Below are 18356 nucleotides of genomic sequence, written 5' to 3'. Positions count from 1 at the left end.
CCCTTTGCTTCATTTTCTGCTGATACTCCTCAAGTTCTCATCTGCCTGTGGCCATCAGGTCCTCTGCCAGGCCCAGGGGAAGTGGCTGGAAGAGGCTGCTACCTGGTAGAGAAGTTCCTCACAACTGCCCTCATGAGTCCTGTCACCAAGGTACCTTCCAAATCAATGAGTCTGGCAGATGCAGAGAATGGGGACAGTGGTCTTAGAGACCTGTCGCCACCCAGCAGTCTAGATTCCAGTCACAACTCTAGGTTCAGGTGGTGCCTGCAACAGACGGAAAGTGATACACTGGCCCCAGGGACCCCTTCTGCCCTAGTAGGATCCAGCAACTCTGTAAGAAATGCAGAAGACCAGGAGGCGGGGCAGGAAGACCAACATGAACCCAACATCGACCATCTTGTCCCAGATATAAGAGTGAAGATGCCAGCCCAGGGTGACCTCCATCTTCCCAAGGAGGGGCCAGGCTTGGGAGTGTCTGTGAAGGCAGAGTTTGCCACCTCTGTCCCAACCATGCTCCAAAATGTCACTGTGTCATAGTTCATGCCAAGGTCTGGTCAGTGCTGGGAGCCATTTGGAGAGCCATAACCCTGATGGATCACTGTGCCAAAATGCTGCTGGGCCCATGGCCTGAAGACTTCTGGTCTGGAATCAGCTTCAGTCAAATATTCTGGGGGCATTTGATCTGGGAAGCCTTCATCTTCTGGGAGCATCTCTTTAGAGGTAGAAAAGGATGCCAGGCCTCCAAAATAGACATGAGTTTGAGGTTGGAAAAGCTGTCTCTGGCAAGGACAGTCCCAGACAAAGTTTAACCCCAATTAGAGGGAAAGGCTACCTTAATGAAAACAAACTTTAATAAAAGTGGAGAAAATTAAGTTCTCTTTGAGCTAAAGAATTTGCTCATGACATCTGAAGGACAAAACTGAAGTATGAAAAATCTTTCTAAACTTGGTGTCCTGTAAAGGACATGAATGGAAAAATTCACCTGAGGCCCAGGCCTCGCTAGATGCTGCAGAGGAGGAAGGGGGCTGCCAGCTGGCTCCAGAGGAGACCCCAGCCCTGAGCACACAGGGGTCCCTGGCCGAGTTCCACCTTGTTCAGGACAGGTATTCCCACCTGGAGTGGGAGGTGACGGCCTTACAGGAAGAAGCCAAGCAGTTGTGCCGGCAGAACACCCAAATATACACCATGGAGATCTTCTACAGTGAAGGACAGGGATTTCTGGAAGCTTCTGCCACCCGGGAAACGTCTCTTCCCTTGGAAGGGGAGATGTTCCCTGCAGGACAGAGAAGGGGAACGGGGGCAGAACGTCCGTCACCTAGGGTCAGTGGGAATAGGAGTTCTTAATCTACGAGAGTTTTGAATAAATGTGTTGGCTGTGCTGGCTGATTGTGACGCACCGCATGATGCAGTCTTCCATGTCACACAACCTCCGCCTTCTCCTCATGGCACATCTTGACTGGCAACTGTCTTAAGTGACCTTCAGAACACTGCAATGGGGTGGCTGCCATTCTGACAGGAAGTAAAGAAAAGCAGTGTCTGCATAGAGTTGCTCCTACATAGGCCTCTCCTTGACCATCTGTCCATGGTGTTTCTACACAGGACATTTCTAGCCTATCAGCATACAGATTTTTATGGATAAGACCTTTTCTGGCACTTGCATTCGTGTCTTCCCCCAGAGACCACTTGTAGCCTGTAGGCATACAGGTTTTCCTGGGTAGCCTCTTTCTAGCCCTTGCAATATCAGGTGTTCCTGCAGAGACCACTTTGGACCTGTCCACACGCAACTGTTCTACAGAGACAATGTCTGGCCTAACACTGCGTAGAGCCAGCTGGGGCAAAACTTGGGTTTGGACTTTGTCATGATTCCAAACTCCAGCCACAACAGTAGGTCTTCTCGGCTGCAGGGTCCTATGTGACACAGGCCTTTGACAAGCAGAAGTGTGGGGAAGCCAGGATGGAGAAGGGCCTGAAGTGTGGGTAAATGCCATGTCTGGGTGAGGAGGTGTGCAGTGCGGTGGCAGGTAAGAGCTGAGCGGCCCAGGCAGGGGGCGCACGCTTGGATGTCACAAGTGGGCCCTTCTGCCCCCTAGCCCATGATTCCACACTCTGAGAGAGCAGACACTGGCCACTGACCGGCGGGTATATGCCACCTAGAGGACAAGCCCCAGCCTCTCCAGCACCCTAAGCAGATTCCCTCCTGTGGATTAGTTTTAGGGCCTCCCTCTTCCCCATCAAAACCCAGGGACCGAGCCAGACCCCAGCAGCTGTTCCACTGAAAATGGCGAACAGAAGACGGTTGGCTGATGGCCCCCTGCAGGGGTCTTGGAAATGCTGCCACCAGGTCAGTGCCACGGGGATCAACACACCTCCTGGGGTCAATACATCGTGGGGTCACCACCTCAGGAGTTACCAGCTCCAAGGGTCACTGACACCAGGAATAATTTCCTACAGGGGTTACTGCAACCAGGAATCACTGCAACCACGAATTACTTCAGGAGTCACAGCCTCACGAGGTCACTGCCACCAGGAGTCACAACCATCAGATGCCCCATGCAGGACACAGTCGCCTCCACAGCCACACCCGTCGGGAATCCCCTACCCAAACTGACGTGGTGCTCTGAGTTGTCCTGGACTACCCGTGCCTCCTAACAGTCTCCGGGGGGGGACGCGGTTTGACCTAATTCCAGATGTCTGGACACCTGAGAACGACACAAACAGCTCCTTCGGGGCGAAAATGTGCTCTACCAACCGAGCAGGTAGTCAAGGCTAAGAGGTCAGTGCAAGCTAGGGACCTGCCACTTCTATGCCCGGGAGCAGAGGTCCCAAATGGGTGGAGGAGGAGGATGATCACATGGAGACCAAAAGGCAGCATGGTGAGAACAGGGGCCCCTGCGGCAATGGGGGAACATAATCAACATCTAAGCCCCTAGACACAAGCAGAGTTCCCACTGCCCCAGAGAGCAGTCCTGGGCGTCTGGACCATCCTAGGCTCCCAGCAGAGGGCTCGAGAGAGACCACCCAGACAAGCTCCTCCTCTGCAGGGCACACGGGCACCACAACAGCCTGCCTCACAACAGCTTGCCTCGAGGTGTCCTGCCTCTGCAAAACCACCATCCAGAGGCAGCAGTGCCTCTAACCCAACCCCAGGCTGCCAGGGAGGTCAAGGTCAACAGAGTGTGGGCTGGGTGATGGTCATCGGCCAAGTGCTGCAGACCCACCAGCGCCTGGGAAGAGGATGCAGGGCACAGAGACTTCTGACACCCCAAGGAGCCCCTCACTGGGACCTACCCAGGGGAGGCCCCGCAAAAGGGAAACACCCATGCCTCTGACGCTGCCATTGCCATGGCCATCTCGAGCACCGTGGGATCACGGCGAGCTGCCCCCACCTTGGAAATGTGCCCACCTAGCTGCTGCCAAAGACCCAGCCACCAGGAAGGAGAGCACTAACTCTGATGGAGAAACACCACCCAGGAGGTCATGGTCGACGGAAGGGCCCCTCAACCGGCTGCTTCCTTCTCTCCACCTGCCCCGGAGGATGCAGGCTCCCTGACCTCGACCGGTCACAACTTAAAGGTCCCTGCTACCAACGCCAACATGGATGGCCTGTCGGCCAGGCCTCTAATCCCACCAGTCCCACACGAGGCCATGGGCAGCACAACCGCAGGTCTCCTGCGCACCTCAGACGCCCACCGCGCAGGCCGCCAACGTCCAGTATCCCCTGGCCCCATATGATTCTGTGGGAGGCACAAACGGCCTCGGACCTACACGCAACTCGGACTACGACCCGATGGACATGCCACTGCCCTCGCGGACGGCACCTACAAGTCTCCCCCGGCCACAGAAAAGGCCGTGGGCAGCACAACCACCGACCTGAACGCTGACTCCTACTCTGACTCTGAAGACAAACCAATGGCTATGACACCACCCTCGCTGGCCATCATCTCACAGACCCCACAGGCCCAGACAAAGGCAAGGGCACCACAACCTCTGGCCTGAAGGCTGACTCCAATCCAGAAGAATAAACAATGGACATGACGCCACCCTCACTGGCCGTCATCTCCCAGTCGCCTGCCCCAGACGAAGCCGTGGGCAGCACAACCTCCGGCCTGAAGGCTGACACCGACTCCGAACCAATAGACACGATGCCACCCTCGCTGGCCGTCATCTCCTGGTACCCCCAGACGCCAGACAAAGCCCTGGGCTGCACAACTGCCGGCCTCCTGCGCACCTCAGACACCCACTGTGCAGGCCGTCATCGTCCAGTCTCCCCTGAACTCATACGATGCCGTGGGAGGGTCAAACGGCCTCGGCCCTACACCCAAGTCGGACTACGACACAATGGACATGCCACTGCACTCGCAGACAGCACCTACAAGTATCCCCTGGCCGCAGACGAGGATGTGGGCAGCACAACCTCCGCCCTGAAGGCTGACTCCGACTCCGAAACAATGGACATGACGCCACCCTCGATGATGTCTCCTGGCCCCACCCGGCCCCAGACAAAGCTGTGGGCTGAACAACCACTGACCTGAAGATTGACTCTGACTCCATCTACGAAAATGAACGAATGGACACAACGACACCCTCGCTGGCCGTCATCTCCCTCCCAGTCCTTCCCGCCCTAGACAAGGCCGTGGGCAGCACAACCGCCGGCCTGAACGCTGACTCTGACTCTGAATCCAAAGACGAAAAAATGGACACGACGCCACCCTGGTTGGCCGTCATCTTCCGTTCCCCCCCGGGCCCCACACGAGGCGTGGACAGCACCACCACCGGCCCGAAGGCTGACTCTGATGCTCAAGACGAGCCGATGGACACAACACCACCGTCGCTGGCCGCCATCTTCCGGTCCCCCCCAGCCCTACATGAGGCCGTGAGCAGCACCACCGCCGGCCTCCTGCACACCTCAGATACCCACTGCGTGGGCAGTCATCGTCTGATCTCCCCTGGACCCACACGAAGCCGTGGGAGGCACAGACGATGGCCTCGGCCCTACCCACATAAGTAGGCCTGGGACCGGATGCGCACACGCCACCACCCTCGGGAAAGGCTCCTACAACAGCCCCCCGGGCCCTAGACAACGCCGTGAGCAGCACCACCGCCGGCCTCTTGCGCACCTCAGACACCCACCACACAGGTAGTCATCGTCCTGTCGCCCCTGGCCCCACACGATGCTGTGGGAGGCACAGACGACGGCCTCGGACCTACCCGCAAGTCGGACTAGGACCCAATAGACACGCCACTGCCCTCGGGAAAGGCACCTACAACTTCCCCCCGGGCCCCAGACGATGCCGTGGGCAGCACAAGCGCCAGCCCGAAAGCTCACTCTGACTCTCAAGAAGAGCCGATGGACACACCACCGTCGCTGGATGTCATCTTCCAGTCCCCACCGGGCCCCACACAAGGCCATGGGCAGCACCACCGCCGGCCTACTCCACACCTCAGACACCCACCGCACGGGCGGTCATCATCTGATCTCCCCTGGACCCACATGATGCCGTGGGAGGCACAGACGATGGCCTTGGCCCTACTCGCACAACTAGGCCTGGGACCGGATGGGCACGCCACCACCCTCGGGAAAGGCACCTACAACAGCCCCTCGGGCCCTAGACAACGCCATGGGCAGCACCACCACCGGCCTCCTGCGCACCTCAGACACCCACCGCACGGGCGGTCATCGTCCTGTCTCCCCTGGACCCACAAGATGCCGTGGGAGGCACAGACGACGGCCTCAGCCCTACCCCCAAGTCGGACGAAGACCCAATGGGCAAGGCCGTGAGCAGCACAAGCACGGGACTGAAAGCCGACGCTGACACTGAGGACGAGCCGATGGACACAATGCCACCCTGGCTGGCCGTCATCTTCCGGACCCCCCCGGGCCCCACACAGGCCGTGGGCAGCACAAGCGCCGGCCCGAAGGCTGACTCTGACGCTCAAGATGAGCCAATGGACACGACAACACCCTTGCTGGCCGTCATCTTCCAGGCCCCCCCGGCCCCACACAGGCCGTGAGCAGCAACACCGCCGGCCTCCAGCACACCTCAGACATGCCGTGAGAGGCACAGACGAAGGCCTCGGCCCTACCCGCAACTCGGCCTAGGACCTGATGGGCAAGCCACCGCCCTCGGGAAAGGCACCTACAACTACCCCCCAGCCCCACACAAGGCCGTGAGCAGCACCACTGCCGGCCTCCTGTGCACCTCAGACACCCACCGCGCGGGCGGTCATCGTCCTGTCTCCCCTGGACCCACAAGATGCCGTGGGAGGCACACACGATGGCCTCAGCCCTACCCGCAAGTCGGACTAGAAACCGATGGGCACGCCACCGCCCTCGGGAAAGACACCTACAACTGCCCCAAGCCCCAGACAAGGCCACGGGCAGCACAAGCACCGGACTGAAAGCCAATGCTGACGCTCAAGACGAGCCTATGGACACGACACCACCATTGCTTACACCCCCAGCCCTACACAAGGCTGTGGGCAGCACCACCGCCGGCCTCCTGCGCACCTCAGACACCCACCGCACGGGCGGTCATCGTCCTGTCTCCCCTGGACCCACAAGATGCCGTGGGAGGCACAGACGACGGCCTCGGCCCTACCCGCAAGTCGGACTAGGACCCGATGGGCACGCCACCGCCCTCGGGAAAGACACCTACAACTGCCCCAAGCCCCAGACAAGGCCGTGGACAGCACAAGCACCGGACTGAAAGCCGACGCTGACGCTCAAGACGAGCCTATGGACACGACATCACCATTGCTGGCCGCCCCAGCCCTACACGAGGCCGTGGGCAGCACCACCGCCGGCCTCCTGCGCACCTCAGACACCCACCGCGCGGGCGGTCATCGTCCTGTCTCCCCTGGACCCACAAGATGCCGTGGGAGGCACACACGATGGCCTCGGCCCTACCCGCAAGTCGGACTAGAAACCGATGGGCACGCCACCGCCCTCGGGAAAGACACCTACAACTGCCCCAAGCCCCAGACAAGGCCACGGGCAGCACAAGCACCGGACTGAAAGCCAATGCTGACGCTCAAGACGAGCCTATGGACACGACACCACCATTGCTTACACCCCCAGCCCTACACAAGGCTGTGGGCAGCACCACCGCCGGCCTCCTGCGCACCTCAGACACCCACCGCACGGGCGGTCATCGTCCTGTCTCCCCTGGACCCACAAGATGCCGTGGGAGGCACAGACGACGGCCTCGGCCCTACCCGCAAGTCGGACTAGGACCCGATGGGCACGCCACCGCCCTCGGGAAAGACACCTACAACTGCCCCAAGCCCCAGACAAGGCCGTGGACAGCACAAGCACCGGACTGAAAGCCGACGCTGACGCTCAAGACGAGCCTATGGACACGACATCACCATTGCTGGCCGCCCCAGCCCTACACGAGGCCGTGGGCAGCACCACCGCCGGCCTCCTGCGCACCTCAGACACCCACCGCACGGGCGGTCATCGTCCTGTCTCCCCTGGACCCACAAGATGCCGTGGGAGGCACAGACGACGGCCTCAGCCCTACCCCCAAGTCGGACGACGACCCAATGGGCAAGGCCGTGAGCAGCACAAGCACGGGACTGAAAGCCGACGCTGACACTGAGGACGAGCCGATGGACACAATGCCACCCTGGCTGGCCGTCATCTTCCGGTCCCCCCCGGGCCCCACGCGACGCCGTGGGCAGCACCACCACTGGCCTCCTGCACACCTCAGACACCCACCACGCGGGTGGTTATCGTCCTGTCTCCCCTGGACCCACACGATGTCGTGGGAGGCACAGACGACGGCCTCGGACCTACCTGCAAGTCGGACTAGGACCCGATGGGCACGCCACCGCCCTCAGGAAAGACACCTACAACTGCCCCAAGCCCCAGACAAGGCCGTGGCAGCACAAGCACCGGACTGAAAGCCGACGCTGACGCTCAAGGCGAGCCAATGGACACGACACCACCATTGCTGGCCGTCATCTTCCCTTCCGCACCAGCCCCACACGAGGCCATGGGCCTCCTGCGCACCTCAGATGCCCACCGAGCGGGTGGTCATCGTCCAGTCTCCCCTGGGCCCGTACGATGCCATGGGAGGCACAGCTGACGGCCTCAGCCCAAACCCCAAACTCGGACTCCGACCCGGTGGACACGCCATAGCCCTCGCCAACAGCACCCACATGTCTCCCCCGGCTCCAGACAAGGCCTATGTCCGTTTATAGGGGCTTCACATCCCCCTATCCATGTAACAAAATATTTCCCAGAATATGTGTGTATATTATATATTCACACTAAACCCTGTTCTTGCTAGTATGCCTCTGCTGTTTGCTCTTTTGACTCGGCGACAGAGGAAGAACACACATACATGAGTGATAATGTTCTGAGCCACACTTAACTACGCAACGTGTTCCATGCCCCAGTGACTGACTGGGATGTGGAAGGAGCCGCGTTTTATGACTGTGCGTGCTCACCGCGAGGTCTGCATGCTGAGCGTTTAATGGGTGACAACCCAGGGGGAGGCAAGTCCAGAGGAAGGAGACCAGGTTGGCTTATGTGGCCCCTTCCCTCTCCTCTCCCACTGCTCTGCTCTGAGCTCACCGGAGGCTAGGGAATCCCTGCTGTGACACAGGAAACCACTCTTCTCACTTTCGTTTTTAAACATGTTTAATTCTGTATGTGTGTGTCCTGTGTAACTTAGACTTTGGCCGATCATCCTCACACACTCCCACTTCCCACGAGAGAACAGATTTGGCATCCAGGTCCTCGAGGCTGGAGGAACGACAGAAGGAAGTGCTTCTGCCTGCTGTATGATTATTGAAAATTTATGCTTACTTAGAATTTATCACGCAGCTTAGAAGTATCAGAAAAGGCCCTCTTTAATGAATGGCTGGCCTGACTCTAACCTAAACTGCTAAAATGTCAAACCACGTTGAGTCACAACTGTGCCCGCTTCTCGCTGACCCTAGAGTCTGCAGGGTCTCCACCAGACTTAATACACGCAGAATTCCTAACTTGTGGAGACCACATTCTAGTTGGAGGGGAGGAAAGAGACAATGAACATCTGTAAGTTTTCCGGTAGCTTAGCCGGTAACAAACACTATGAAGAATAAAAAGCAGGATATGGAGGACTGAGATTATAGGCAGAGAAAAGCAGGGCTTTCAAAATGAACAGTGGACAGGGTAAGCCTCACCAGGCTAGAAGGAGGTGACTAAACCAGGTATCTGAGGGGAAAGCATTCCATATAATGGGATAAAATACTGAAAAAGCCAAGAGGAAGGATACTTCTGGTCTTCAGGGAGCAGTCAGTCAACAAATGCGGCTAGAATACAGTCAGCAAGGAGGGAAAAGAGGACCGGGGACAGAGATATGGGTTGAAGTCCCTGCACCACCATTTACTAGTTTCGTAATCACACGCTGTTGACTCGACGTGCAAATGTCTCAGTGAACCCAGTGCTGCCTCTACGGCCTAGTTACCTTGCAAGTTTTTGGAAACCTAAGTAGGGAAGTGACATATAAGCCATCTTGTTAACTGTTCTGTACAGAAGGATAGATGCGAAGACAAAAAGATGATGATAGATAGATAGACAGATAGACTGATTGACTGATAGATTAGATAGGATAGATGATAGGTATAGATAAACAGAATAGATAGATGATAGATAGATAGCCAAGTTAGATAGCCATCTTGTTAACTGTTCTGCACATACATAAGGATAGATGGGTAGACAAAAAGATGATGACAGGTAGATGATAGGTGATAGATTAGATAGATATAGATAGATGATAGATATTCATAGATTAGATGAATAGATTGACAAAGAGATGATAGATAGATAAGATATATAAAGATGACAGACAATAGATAGATGATAAACTAGACTGGATAGATGATATAGGTAGGTTAGATAGATGAGACAGATAGAGATGATAGATATTGATAGATTAGATAGACAATTGATAGATTAGATAGATAGATAGATGATATATACAGAGTTACAGCCTGAATTTTTGGGCCCTCACCTCACCATCTTCCGCTCCTCCTAACCCCTGCTGCCACCACACACACACACACACACAAATTCATATTTGAACTGAGCCAGGGTTGAAGCCCTAACCCCCACTGTCATGGTATTGGGAGGTGGGACCTTTGGAGGTAATTAGGTTTGGAAGATATCATGAGGGTGTGGGTGGAGCTGCCATTACACAATCAGTGCTATTAAGAGGAACAGAGGACAGAGCTTTCTCCCTCGACCCTGTGAGGACACAGCAGGGATGCGGCCGTATGCAAGCCTGAAGAAGGGACCTCACGAGGAACTGAACCTGCCTTGGTCTTGGACTTCTGTTTCCAGAATGGCGAGAAATCAGTGTCTATGGATGAAGCACCCACTCAATGACACTCTGGTTATCAGCTTGAGTAGACTAACATAGACATGTAGGCAAACAGAGACGCACTTAGACGATGGATGGAGAGAGCCTACGCATAGATATTTGTGCTTAGGTGCCTGCATAGGTATCTGTGCCCATCCACCTCTGCACTTTGAAGTCCACTCCCTAAGGGGGAACAACAGGAGCACAACTTAAGCACATTTTTTTAACGTGTGGGCTGCAGTTGCTGATAACTGGGGTCTCCGTTAAGTAGTGTGTGCGTGCGTGTGTGTGTGTGTGTACACCACTGCCCCTATCGGTCTACAATCACAGGAGATGCAAAAGTAACTAAGGAACGCAGGATAGAGCAAACATCTTGCAAACTGTGACCAGAAAGAGTGAAATTTTCCACTAGCCTCTGGGGATATCTTTGCCAAGTGTTTCTATGCAATTTCAGAAAGATCTTGCTAGAAATGTTGCTGGGACCACTCTGAACCATCAAGTTAGTTAAATAAGCCAGGACAGGAGAGCAGCAAGGAGCACCCACAGTGTGTCTCCTATGTATCAGGCCAAGGTGTACAGGCTTTAATTCTACTACATCACTTCATCTCACCATGGCTGACGTGGGATGACCTTATGAACCACCTTTATCCGTGAGTAGAAAGTTACTTCAGAACCACTTCCCTTAACAGAAAATAAATAAATGCAGGGACATAAACATTCCTAGAATTCCTGCCACCATCACTCAACTCTTTATGCTCAGCACCCTTTTCATACGAACACAAAACATGGCTCTCAATGCTACTATTCCATTTCAGATAGACCTCACTCACATCTAAATGCCTAAATGCACTGAAACTCCACCTCCACCTTGACAGCAGATGGGAGCAGTTTCCCCACAAGCTAGCTGGCCTGCCGCCTCAGCAAGCCCACGGGCCACCGGCCCACAACAGCCCCGTGTGTCACCAAAAGGTAGTTCCCTTAACCAGTGACTACACGCATGCTCTCTGGAGATGGGCCACCAAGGTGACATCGGTGCACAGGCACAAAGACCTACTACTGGGCGTGCACCTGCCTCGGCCCCCCGCAGGCCAGCCAGGGTGCTCCTTGCGTGGGGCCTCGGATACACCCCGCAGCTCACGCAGCCGCCCCAGCAGGACCGGCCCTGGGGCAGAGCAGTCGGAGGGTACCAGCCCGCACAGGTTCAAGAGTCCAGCCTGCCAACCACACCATCCATACCCAGCTGACGCGTGCCACCTACCCAGGAGACGTTCCCACCCAAGGCCACTCTTCTCAAGACCCAAACACACAGCTAACTCACATAAACACAAGGAATCGAGACTGAGAAGGACACAGAGGAATGAATGTGCACCTAGTGACAGAACGTTGACAGAACGTTGACAAAAGTGAGAAAATAGATGCATAGATAGACAGATGATTGATAGATAGATTAGACTAATACACATACATATAGATGATAGATTAATTAGATAGATACAAAGATGGTAGTAGATAGATGATAGATCATAGATAGATGATAGAAAGATAGATAGATAGATGATGGATAAAGAGATAGATAGGTAGGTAGTTAGGAAAGCATACTAAACAAAGCTATCGTTCACTCAAGACCATCTACATGCTCCATTACAGGAGACTCACTTGAGATCCAAGGACATAAACAAACTACAAGTTGAAGGGGTGGGGACAGGTACCCTACACAAGTGAAACTGAAAAAAAAAAGGGGGGGGTTCTGTTTGAGTTCCCAGAGACAGTCAGTAGAAAATAGCCCTATCTAGCCACCGTGAATTCTTTTTGTTTGGTTTCAGCAGTGCCCAGCCATAGATTTAGTGGTACAGCAACATCCTTCTCATTTTTTCTCACCTCAACAACTAAATTGTTGTAATAATATGTGTCTGGGCTTTTGAAATCAGTGGATTTTATGATGTTCACGAATGTAAAGAAGTAATAACCAGATTAAGAGGGAAGCTTGGACACTCAAATAAACACGTCACTCCACAACACACTCTTTGCTCCCAACTGCTCCTGTCTAGAACTTGGTGTTCCTTTTTACTTGTCCCTCCTCCTATCAGTGGTGACGCTGATGTCCCTCAAACATGGCGGTGAGCAAAGCACCAAGTTTACTTTTCTGTCTACAACAGGCCCAGAGGAAGGATGCTTGTGGTCTTCAGGGAGCACTTAGTCAATGGCTAGAATATAGTCAGCAAGTGATAAGGAGGTAAAAGAGGACAGAGGACAGAGATACGGGTTCAAGTCCCTGCACCACCATTTACTGGTTTTGTAAGCACATGCGGCTGACTCGACCTGCACGTGTCTCAGTGAACCCAGTGCTGTCTCTACGGCCTAGTTACCTTGCAAGGTTTTTGGAAGCATAATGTACGGAAGTGACATATAAGCTATGTTGTTAACTGTTCTGTACATAAGGATAGATGGGCAGACAAAAAGATGATGATAGATAGATAGATAGATAGATAGATGACAGATGATTAGATAGACGATAGATGGATAGATGATAGATAGATATAGATACATATCAATTAAAACAAAGCTATTGCTCATAACCAGGAGAGCAATGATGAAAGCACAGAGCGAAACTACAAACAAAAAAGAAGAATGAAATCCAGTTTAAAAAGTGCAATAAGCAGCCATAAGAAGAAAAGAAATCCTACCATTTGCAACAACATGGATGGAGCTAGAGGGTGTTATGCTCAGTGAAATAAGCCAGGTGGAGAAAGACAAGTACCAAATGATTTCACTCATCTGTGGAGTATAACAACAAAGAAAAACTGAAGGAACAAGACAGCAGCAGACTCACAGAACCCGAGAGTGGACTAACAGTTACCAAAGGGAAAGGGATTGAGGAGGGTGGGTGGGGAGGGAGGGATAAGGGCGGGGAAAAAAGAAAGGGGGCCTTAGGATTAGCATGTATAATGTGCGGGGAGGCACAGGGAGGGCTGTACAACACAGAGAAGACAAGTAGTGATTCTACAGCATCTCACTACACGCTGATGGACAGCGACTGTAATGGGGTGTGTGGGGGGGACTTGGTGAAGGGGTCTACAGCATCTAACTACGCTGATGGAAGTGACTGTAACGGGGTTTGTGGGGGGGACTTGGTGAAGGTGAGAGCTTAGTAAACATAATGTTCTTCATGTAATTGTAGATTAATGATAACAAAAAAAAATTTTTTTAAGTGCAATAAGGACACAGCTCTCAATTATCAGAATAAAAGGACAGGCTTTAAATGCTCCAATCAAAAAACATAGGGTTAAAAGAAGGGATGAAAACTCAAGACCACTTACGTGCTCCCTTACAGGAGACTGACTCACTCGAGAGCCAAGGACACAGACAAACTACAAGTCAAAGGGGTGGGGAAAGGTACTCTACACAACTGAAACTTAAAAAAAAAAAAAAGATGGGTTGATGGGATTAAAGACAACGGCGTGAGAGGGGAGGTAAAAACCTCCTCCCAAAACCAAAACCACATACATACGTACAATATGGAAATAGAACAACTACACCAAATCCTGGAAGAGCAGCAGGGAAGAAGGCTGCTGCGGCAGGCTGTCACCTCAAGGAGAAGGGTGACGTACCAAAGCCTGTGATCCAGAGAGACCCCAAAGCCCTTCCCGCACCCGAGCTCATGGGGGGGAAGATGAGAAACGAAACCGGGGAGGGGGGTGGAGGCCTAGGGCTGCTTAACAGCCAGCCCTGGAGACGTGCTCTGGGAGCACGAACCAACCTTACATGATGCTCTGGAGGATCAGTGGGGTTGGAAAGCGAAGACAGGCGAAGACCTCAAGAGACTTGAGATTCCAGCCACTTGTGGGACAACACAGGGATCCACATCCGGCCGCTATGGGACAAAAGAAAGGCGGGCAGTCTGAGAGACTTCCTAACAGCGAGAGAACTGCTAAAGGGGCAAGGCTTCCGCAGGGCTTGCCGCTCAGGAGAAAGGACAGGTGCGCCAAACTGCCCAGGTGCACTCTGCCCGGCAGGTGGGGTAGCTTTCAGGAGCTCCGGGCACTCCATCCCCCTGGCTGGGCTCGCAGCTCCGAGGCCCCTTACCGTGCCGTGACTAGTACACGGCCTGCCTCCCCGCCGGCACCGGCCTGCAAACCGGCTGCCCCCACCATTGCGCCGGGCCAGCGAGAGGACAGCCACACCTACGGCAGCTTCTCCCTGCGTGCTCCGCAAACTGGCCCTGGCGGTGGAGACGGGCACTGCAGCCAGGAAGCAGGAAAGATCTTTTTCCTCCCGGCAGGGGAGGGCACCAGGGCTGCTCCCCCTTTGACCCCTGCCATACCCCCAAGGGCTGAGCAGCTCCAGAGAGTAAAGCTTCTGGGAGCTAGAGGGCATCACCTACAAATATGAACCTTCAAAGGAACCTGGTAACTGGACTCAAACCAATCTTCCTGAGAAAGAGATCTCAAAATAAACATCAGGAACATGCTCATGGAGCTACAGAAAAAAACTGCCCCTGTCTCTTGAGCGCAATTCTCTCTCTCTCTCTCTACCAGGAGCGCTGTTGAGGCCCTGTTCTGAGAGGGATGCTGGGACAGCCCAGCAGGAACGGCACAGCTCTCAGGTCCACCCCGGTCGGTGCCAGGACAGTCCCACAAAGGCTCTGACTGAACTGCAAACGGGGGACGCCGCTCGTCTAACTCAGCAGGAAAGACAACAGTGCCGCATGCTAGCCTTCCCATTAATGGCTAGTGGCTACGTGGCTCCACCGATACCAGGTGACATCAACACCCCGGGCTTTATCTCCTTGGCAATCTTTTTTCCCTACGACCCTTGAAAGCAGCACATGGAAAGATACCACCTATCAGTCTCCACACCATCTCACTTCTCAGCTTAGGCTCGATGTTCCTGTATCACAGCTTCTCCTCTTCATTCCAGTTTTCTCGGCTGGTTGGTGTTCTGGGGAAAAAAAAAAAATTAGATTTGGAATGAAATGGCAGGGGGGGATAAGATTCTATTTGAACACCATCAGTAGAACAAAAAGACATCCTACAGTATGGGAGAATATATTCATAGATGACATATCGGATAAGGTGTTGCCATCCAAAATACGTACTAAGAGCTCACTCACCTCAACACACAAAAAGCAAATAATCCAATTACAAAATGGGCAGAGGATCTGAACAGACATTTCTCCAAAGAAGCAATTTCAGGTGGCTGACAGGCACATGAAAAGACGCTCCACATCATTAATCCTCAGGGAAATGCACATTAAAACCACAATGGGGTATCACCTCACACCAGTTAGGATGGCCACCACCCAAAAGACAGACAAGAACAGATGTCGGCGAGGGTGTGGAGAAAAGGGAACCCTCCTACACTGCTGGTGGGAATGTCAGTCAGTTCAACCATTGTGGAAAGCAGTATGGAGGTTCCCCAAAAAACCAAAAAACAGAAATACCATTTGACCCAGGAATTCCTCTCCTAGGAATTTACCCTAAGAATGCAGGAGCCCAGTTCGAAAGAGACAGATGCACCCCTATGTTTATCGCAGCACTATTTACAATACCCAAGAAATGGAAGTGACCTAAGTGTCCATCAGGAGATGAATGGATAAAGAAGATGTGGTACATATACACTATGGAATATCATTCAGCCATAAGAAGAAAACAAATCCTACCATTTGCAACAACATGAATGGAGCTAGAGGGTATTATGCTCAGTGAAATAAGCCAGGTGGATAAAGACAAGTATCAAAGGATTTCACTCCTCTGTGGAGTATGAGAACAAAGCAAAAATGGAAGGAACAAAACAGCAGCAGACTCACAGAACCCAAGAATGGACTAACAGTTACCAAAGGGACAGGGACCTGGGAGGATGGGTGGGAAGGGAGGGAGAAGGGGGGAAAGGGGACATTACGATCAGCACACATAATGTAGGGGGTGGGGGGCCATGGGGAAGGCAGTACAACACACAGAAGACAAGTAGTGATTCTATAGCATCTTACTACGCTGATGGACAGCGACTGTAATGGGGTGTGGGTAGCGGACTTGATAATGGTGGGGGAGGGGTGGAGAGGGGGAATCTAGTAACCATAATGTTGCTCATGTAATTGTCCGTTACTAACATCACACACACACACACACAAAAAAAGATTCTGTTTAAGTCCCCAGAGAGACAGTCAGTAGAAACTAGCCCTTCCCGCCCCCGTGGATGCTTCCTGTTCGGTTTTGGCAGTGCCCAGTCATAGATTCAGTGGTACAGCGAGGCCCTTCTCATTTTTTCTCACCTCAACAACTGAATTGCTGTAATAATATGTATCTGGGCTTTTGAAATCAGTGGATTTTATGATGTTTACAAATGTGAAGAAGTAATAACCAGATAAAGAGGGAAGTTTGGACGCTCAAATAAACACGTCACTCCTCAACACACTCTTTGCTCCCAACTGCTCCCGTCTAGAACTCGGCGTTCCTTTTCACCTGTCCCTCCTCCTATCAGCGGTGACGCCGATGTCCCTCAAACATGGTGGTGGGCAAAGCGCCAAGTTTACTCTTCTGTCTACAACAGGCCTGTGGTACAGGTCCTCTCAGAGGAAAAGCAGTAGCGGCGGGAGAAAACCCAAAGACGTAGACCTAGAAGATGGGACAGTACAATGAAAACTGACACAAGGGACTTCTGAGACCCGTACTTAATTCCTTCAGAGACACGAAAGCAGCCGCCCCCATACAACAAAACTACACCACAACGGAGAAAGCACAGGCAGAGAACAAGAAGAGATCTGGAATCTTACCCCACTGGGCCAGGGAGAGGAGTCATCCCAGCAGCAGCAGCAGCAGCAGCTGGGGCCTGCCCCACACACTCTGCGCCGTTAAAGATAAGGTCGTGGGCTCGGCTCGCAGGGCCTCTCCCTAAGCACCCGGAGGCATACACAGCAGGGACTGAGGGGTCGTTGGTGGCATCTCGCCCGCATTTATGTTAAGCACGGTTTGGAACATAACGAACGGTTGGCAGATGAGCGAGCGGCACCAGGTACCACTGAACGGGCAGCTGAGCTCTGAAACCGAGTCCAGTCATTCACTGTCACCACTGTTCAACAGATCCCATGACCCGAACAGTGATGTGCACGGGCTGACACACTCACATTTGATAAGGGAGGTTCTCACCAAGTACGGAGAAGGGAGAGGAGGGCACGCCTAAGTGAGAGTGCACGGGAGGCCTCCAAGAGGAGGTGACTAGAGAGGTGGGTCTTCAACAATCCATGTTGTTCTGCTGGTGTGAAATGTCTTAAAAACCAGAGGCAAGAGGTGGGAACCCCCAGAGGAAATAATTTAGAGACAAAAAGGCACAAGACACAATCTTTTCAAGGAGCAGGGAGCTTGGCTCATAGGGATGGAGATGTAGACAAAGTGAAGGCCAGACCGTGAGTCGGGGCTGGAGAATTTCACATTTTATTCTGTAACCGTGTCAGTGCTTCCACAGGGAAGCAGTGAGCAAGCAGGGCCTAGGTGCACCAGGAGAGACCTGAGAAACCAGAAGCAGGGTTACTGACACGGGACACGAGCTCCACAGGTTATAACATAAAGGATTAACAGTCAAGATTGGGAATGGACAGGCTGACTGCTGAGAGGAGGCGAGGTCGCCCCGCAAGCTTCCAGCTTGGCTGACCGGCAAGAACGGCGACGCCATTGAGACCGAGAGTCTAAAGGAAAAGCATTTTAAAAATAAAAAGTGTTTCCCAGTTTACTGTGCTGTGTTATTCACATACGAGACACAGGCCCCCAAAACTAGATCAGAGAGAAAATCTGGGCAGCCGGGTCCAGTCAGAATGCGGGATGTGGCTCTGCTGAGACCCGGTGGTCCCCGACCTACGCTTTCTGTGAGAAGCAAAGAACGAACCTGCCCACTAGCTAGAAAGGCAAGTCATGGGGTCTGCGCCCTCCTCAGAAGTCAGCCGCCTGGCTGGCCATGGCCGAGAAAGCATGCCTGGCTCCAGGTGTCCCAGAGAAGCTGGGAAGGCCCGGGAAA

The 18356-nt window shown here is 53.4% G+C and overlaps 1 long non-coding RNA gene across 3 annotated transcripts in view; it reads right to left on the bottom strand.

The window, feature by feature from the left end:
- LOC118930216 (uncharacterized) overlaps nt 1–18356 on the bottom strand; it is a 42915-nt gene that overhangs the window by 8170 nt on the left and 16389 nt on the right. The window contains exon 3 of one of the 3 annotated variants that reach the window (XR_008997678.1): nt 14230–15290. The exons of the other annotated variants lie outside the window; for them this stretch is intronic. This is a non-coding gene — a long non-coding RNA (uncharacterized LOC118930216). Of the gene's footprint in view, nt 1–14229; nt 15291–18356 lie in introns of those variants that run through there. 3 annotated transcript variants of the gene reach the window in all.

This window comes from Manis pentadactyla, chromosome 5 (assembly GCF_030020395.1).
Source record: "Manis pentadactyla isolate mManPen7 chromosome 5, mManPen7.hap1, whole genome shotgun sequence".
In the NCBI taxonomy this organism is placed as follows: domain Eukaryota; kingdom Metazoa; phylum Chordata; class Mammalia; order Pholidota; family Manidae; genus Manis; species Manis pentadactyla.
Note: the sequence above shows the minus strand (reverse complement) of the source record. Positions and strands in the feature narration are given on the sequence as shown.